Source organism: Dipodomys merriami, unplaced genomic scaffold, assembly GCF_024711535.1.
Source record: "Dipodomys merriami isolate MVZ:Mamm:240054 unplaced genomic scaffold, mDipMer1.0.p SCAF_23, whole genome shotgun sequence".
NCBI lineage: Eukaryota > Metazoa > Chordata > Mammalia > Rodentia > Heteromyidae > Dipodomys > Dipodomys merriami.
Genome location: NW_027203715.1, coordinates 285142 through 292500, shown reverse-complemented (window position 1 = coordinate 292500; position 7359 = coordinate 285142).

The window sequence follows — 7359 nt, the reverse complement described above, 5'->3', positions numbered from 1 at the left end:
ACCATAAACATAACCCTCACTATAACCCTAACCCTAACTCTAAGCCTGAACCTAACCTTAACCCTCACCCTAACCGTAACCCTAACCCTAACCCTCACCCTCACCCTAAACCTAACCCTAAACATAACCCTCACCCTAACCCTGTCCCTTACCCTAACCCTAATCCTACCCCTCAACCTAAACCTCACACTCACCCAAACCCTAACCCTGACCCTCACCCTAAACCTAACCCTAACTTTAACCCTAACGCTAACCCTAAACCTAACCCTCACCCTAACTCTAACACTTACCCTAAACCTAACCCTAACCCTAACCCTAACCCTCACACTAAGCCTAACCCTCACCCTAACCCTCACCCTAACCTTTATTCTCATACTAAACCTAACTCTAACCCTAAACCTAACCTTCACACAAACCCTAACCCTCTACCTAATCTTAACCCTACTCATCGCCCTAACCCTAACCCTCACCCTAAACCTTAACCTAATCCTCACCCTCACCCTAACCATCACCGTCACCTTAACCCTCACCCTAAACTGAACTTTAACCCACACCCTAACCCTCACCCTCACCCTCACCCTCACCCTCACCCTAACCCTAAACCTAACCCTCATCCTAACACTAACCCTCACCCTCACCCTCACCCTAACCCTAACCAAAAACCTCACCCTAACCCTAACCCTAAACCTTACCTAACCGAAAACCTCACCCTCACCCAAACCCTAACCCTCAACCTAGCCCCCCCAACACTAACCCTCACCCTAACCCTAACCCTCACCCTCACACTCACCCTCACCCTAACCCTAAACCTAACCCTAACCCTAATGCTAAACCTAACCGTACCTCTCAGACTAACCCTCACCCTAACCCTAACCCTATCACTAACCCTCACACTAACCCTAAACCTAATACTGAACCTAACCCTCACCCTCACCATAACCCTAACACTCACCCTAATCCAAACCCTATCCGTAGTCCTCACCCTAACACTTACCCTCACCCTCAACCTCACCCTAACCCTCACCCTAAGCTATACCCTCACCCTAACTCTAATCCTAACCCTAACCCTCACCCTCACCCTAATGCTAACCATAAGCCTCAGACTCACCCTAACCCTCACACTAACACTTACCCTCACCCTAACCCTAACCCTCACCCTCACCTAAACCTCACCCTAACACTTTCCCAAACCCTAACCCTCACCCTAACCCTAACCCTAAACCCAACCTTGACACTAACCCTCACCCTCATGTTAAACTTCACCCTAACACTTACCAACAACTTTACACTCACGTTAACCCTAACCCTAAACCTGAAATTGACCCTAACCCTCACCCTAACCCTAAACCTCACCCTCACCCTAACTCTCACCCTAACATTTACCCTCACCCTAACACTTACCCTAACTCTAAACCTAACCCTCACACTAACCCTAACCCTAACCCTCAGCCCAACCCTTATCCTAACCCTAAACCTCACCCTAACCCTAACCCTAAGCCTCAGCCTAACCCTCATCCTAACCCTAACCCTAATACTTACTCTCACCCTAAACCTAAGCCTCACCATCATCCTAATATTCACCCTAACCCTAACCCTCACCCTAATCTTAACCCTCAACCTAAACATAACCCTCTCCCTGACCTTCACCCTAACCCTAACCCTAACGCTAACCCGCACCCTAAACCTTACTTTAACCCTAACACTCACCTTAAACCTAACGCTCACCCTAACACTAACGCTCAAACTAACCCTAACAATAGCCCTCACCCTCACCCTCACCCTCAACCTAAACCTCACCCTAACCCTAATCCTCACACTAAACCTAAGATTCACTCTATCCCTAACCCTACCCCTCAGCCTAACCCTCACCCTAAACCTAACCCTAAGCCTAACCCTCACCCTAACCCTAACACTAACCGTAACCATAAGCCTAACCCTAACCCTTACCCTAACCTTAACCCTTACCCTAACCCTAACCCTAACCCAAACCCTCACCCTAAACCTTATGCTAAACCTAAAACTCACCCTCACCCTAATCTTCACCCTAACCCTTATCCTCACACTAACTCGAACCCAATCCCTCAGCATCAACCTCACCCTAACCCTAAACCTGAAACTAAACCTCACCATAAACCTAACCCTTACCCTAAACCTAAACCTAACCCTCACACTATCCCTCACCCTAACCCTACCCCTAACCCTAATCCTCACCCTCACCCTCATCTTAACCCTAACCCTAAACCTAACCCTCACCCTAACCCTAACCCTTACCCTATCCCTAAACCTACCCCTCAACCTAACCCTCAGGCTCACCCTAATCCTAACCCTAACCCTTACCCTAAACCTAAACCAAACCCTAACGCTCACCCTAACCCTAAACCTAACCCTCAACCTAACCCTAACCCTTACCCTAAACCTAACCCTAATCCTATCCCTATACCAAACCCTAACCCTCACCCTCAACCTCACCCTCACCCTAACACTCACCGTCACCCTAACCCTCACCCTAAACCGAAACTTAACCCACACCCTAACCCTCACCCTCACCCTCACCCGAACCCTCACACTCACCCTAAGCCTAAAGCTAACCCTCATCCTAACACTAAGACTGACCCTCACCCTCACCCTAAACCTAACCCATAACCTCACCCTAATCCTCACCCTAACCCTAACCCTAAACCTTACCTAACCGAAAACCTCACCCTCACCCAAACCCTAACCCTCAACCTAGCCCTCCCCCTAACACTAACCCTCACCCTAACCCAAACCCTCACCTTCAAACTCACCCTCACCCTAACCCTAAACCTAACCCTAACCCTCACACTAAGCCTAACCCTCAGCCTAACCCTAACCCTACCTCTCAGACTAACCCTCACCTTAACCCTAACTATGACCCTCACCCTAACCCTAACCATATCACTAACCCTCACACTAACCCTAAACCTAATACTGAACCTAACCCTCACCCTCACTCTCACAATAACCCTAACACTCACCCTAATCTGAACCCTAAAATTAGTCCTCAAACTAAAACTTACCCTCCCACTCACCCTAACACTAACCCTAAACCTCACCCTAACCCTCACACTAAGCTTTACTCTCACCCTAACTCTAATCCTAACCCTAACCCTCACCTTCACCCTAATGCTAACCCTAACGCTCAGACTCACACTAACCCGCACCCTAACACTTACCCTCACCCTAACCCTAACCCTCACCCTCACCCTAAACCTCACCCTAACACTTACTCACACCCTTACCCTCACCCTAACCCTAACCCTAAACCTAAATTTTACCCTAACCCTCACCCTAACCCTAAACCTCACCCTCACTCTAACTCTCACCCTAACCTTTACCCTCACCCTAACTCTTACCCTAAACCTAAGCCTATCCCTCACACTAACCCTAACCCTAACCCTCAGTCTAACCCTTATCCTAACGCTAAACCTAGCCCTAAACCTCACCCTAATCCTAACCCTAACCCTCAGCCTAACCCTCATCCTAACCATAGCCCTAATCCTTACCCTCACCCTAACCCTAACCGTAAACCTAAACCTAACCCTAAAACTAACACTCACCCTCACCCTCTCCTTCACCTTCAGCCTAACCCTAACCCTAAACTTCCACCTAACCCTCACCCTCACCCTCACCCTAACTCTAACCCTAAACCTAACCATAACACCCACCCTCACCCTTACCTTAACCCTAACAATATACCTAATCCTCAACCTAAACCTAACCCTCACCCTAATCCTAAACCTAACCCTCACTCTCAAACTCACACTATCTCTAACCCAAACCCTAACCCTAACCCTCACCCTCACTCTCAACCGTACCCTCACCCTAACCCTAATCTTCACCCACACCCTAACCCTCACCCTCAACTGAACCCTCACCCTCAACCAAACCCTCATCCTCACCCTAACCATCACCCTCACTCTAAACATCACCCAAAACCTAACCCTCACCCTAACCCTAACCCAAACCCTATTCCAAACCCTCACACTCGCCCTAACCCTCACCTTAACCCTTACCCTCACCCTAACCCTTACCCTCACCCTAACCCTAACCATAACCCTCAAAATAACCGTAACCCTCACTCTAGCCCTAAATGTAACCCTGACCCTGACCTTCACCCACACCCTGATCCTCACCCTCAGCTGAACCCTAACCCTAATCCTATTCCTATTCCTAACCCTCAGCCTCACATTAAACCTAACCCTAACCCTAACCCTCACCCTCACTCTAACCTTCACCTTCACCCTAAACATCATCCTAACCCTAACCCTCACCCTAACCCTAACCCGAACCCTCACCCTGAACCTAACCTAAGCTTAATCCTCACCCTCACCCTAATCCTCACCATAACCCTAACCTTTAACTAACCGAAACCCTCACCATCACCCTCAGCCTAACCCTCACCCTCACCCAAGCCCTCACCCTAACCCTAACCTTAACCCTAACACTCACATTCAAATTCCCCTTCCCCCTCAGCCTTACCCTAACAATAACCCTAATCCTAACACTAAACCTCAACCCCACCCTCACCCTAACCCTAATCCTAACAATAACCCTCACCCTCATCCTAACCCAAACCCTAACCCTAACAATAACTCTAACCCTAATCCTAACCCTAAAACTCACCCTAACCCTAATCCTAACCCTAAACCTCAACCTCACTGTCACCCTCACAGTAACCCTCAACCTCACCCTAAACATCACCTTAACCTAACCCTAACGTTCAATTTAACTCTCACCCTAAAACTAAACCTAACCCTAAACATTATCCTCACACTAACCCTAACCCTAACCTTCACACTAACCCTAACCCTCAACCTAACCGTATCCCGACACCTCACCCTAACTCTCACCCTAAACCTAACCCTAACCCTAACACTCACCCTAACCCTCACCATCACCCTAACGCTCACCGTAACCCTAACCCTCACCCTAAACCTAACCCTCAACCTAAACCTAACAATCACCCTGATCCTCACCCTAACCCTAACCCTAATGCTAACCCTCACCCTAAACTTTACTTTAACCCTAACTCTCACCTTAAACCTAACACTCACCCTAACACTAACCCTCAAACTAACACTAACCCTAGCCCTCACCCTCACCCTCACCCTCAACCTAACCCTAACACGCATACTAAGCCTAACCCTAAACCTAAACCTCACACTAAAACTAAACCACACCCTAACCCTAATCCTTACCCTATCCCTAAACTTAACCCTTAACCCTCACCCTAACCCTCAACCTCACCCTAACCCTAATGCTAACCCTAACCCTCACCCTCAATCTAACCCTCAATCTAACCCTTACCCTCACCCTAACCCTTACCCATACCCTAACCCTAACCCACAACCTCGCCCTAACCCTCACCCTAACACTTACCTACACCCTCACCCTAACCCTAACACTCATCCTAATCCTAACCCTAACCGTAGTCCTCACCCTAACACTTACCCTCACCCTCACCCTAATCATAACCCTCAACCTCACCCTAAACCTCACCCTAAGCCGTGCCCTCACCCTAACTCTAATCCTAACCCTAACTCTCACCCTCACCCTCACCCTAATGCTAACCCTAACACTAAGACTCACCCTAACCCTAACCCTCACCCTCACCCTAAACCTCACTCTAACACTTACCCAAAACCTAACCCTCACCCTAACCCGAACCCTAAACCTAACCTTCATGCTAACCCTCACCGTCACCCTAAACCTTACCCTAACACTTACCCACACCCTTATCCTAACCCTCACCCTAACCCTAAACCTCACCCTTCCCCTGACTCTCACCCTTACCTTTACCCTCACCCTAACTCTTACCCTAACCCTAAACCTAACCCTAACCCTACCCCTAACGCTTACCCTCAACCTAAGCCTAATCCTCACCCACACCCTAACCCTCACAGTCAAACGAGCCCTCACCCTCACCCAAACCCTCATCCTCACCCTAACCCTCACCCTCACTCAAAACATCACCCAAACACTAACCCTCACCCCAACCCTAACACAAACCCTAGTCCAAAACCTCACACTCACCCTAACCCTCACCCTAAACCTTACCCTCACCCTAACCCTTACCCTGACCCTAACCCTAACCATAACACTCACAATAACCGTAACCCTCACTCTAACCCTAACCCTAAACCTGACCCTAACGTTCACCCTCACCCTGATCCTCACACTAAGCTTAACCCTAACCCTAATCCTAGCCCTCACGCTCACCCTAACCCTCACCCTCAGCCTAAACATCACCCTAACCCTAACCCGAACCCGAACCCTGAACCTAACCTCAACTTAATCCTCACCCTAATCCTGACCATAACCCTAACCTTTACCTAACATAAACCCTCACCCTCACCCTCAGCCTAACCCTCACCCTAACTCAAGCCCTCACCTTAACCCTAACCTTAAACCTAACCCTCAACCTCAAACTCCCCTTCCCCCTCAGCCTTACCTTAACCATAACCCTAATCCTAACACTAACCCTCAACATCACCCTCACCCTCACCCTAACCCTAACCCTAACAATTACCCTCACCTTCATCCTAACCCTAACCCTAACAATAACTCTAACCCTAACCCGAACCCTAAAACTCACCCTAACCCTAATCCTATACCTAACCCTCACCCTCACCCTCATCCTCACACTAACCCTCAACCTCACCCCAAACATCACCTTAACCCTAACTCTAAACCTAACCCTCACCCTCACCCTAAACCTAACCCTCACCCTGACCCTCACCCTAACCCTAACCCTAACTCTAACCCTCACCCTAACCCTTACTTTAACCCTAACCCTCACGCAAAACCTAAGGCTCACCCTAACACTAAACTTCACACTAACTCTAACCCTAGCCCTCACCCTCACCCTCACCCTCAACCTAACCCTAACACTCATCCTAACCCTAACTCTAAACCTAAACCTCACACTAAACCGAAACCTCACCCTAACCCTAATCCTCACACTACCCTCACCCTCACCCTAAACCTAACCCTCACCCTAAACCTAACCCTCACCCTGACCCTGACCCTAACCCTAACCCTAACTCTAACCCTCACCCTAACCCTTACTTTAACCCTAACCCTCACGCAAAACCTAAGGCTCACCCTAACACTAAACCTCACACTAACTCTAACCCTAGCCCTCACCCTCACCCTCACCCTCAACCTAACCCTAACACTCCTCCTAACCCTAACCCTAAACCTAAACCTCACACTAAACCGAAACCTCACCCTAACCCTAATCCTCACACTAAACCTAACAGTCACTCTATCCTTAACCCTACCCCTCAGCTTAACCCTCACCCTAAACCTCACCCTAACCCAAACACTAACACTAAC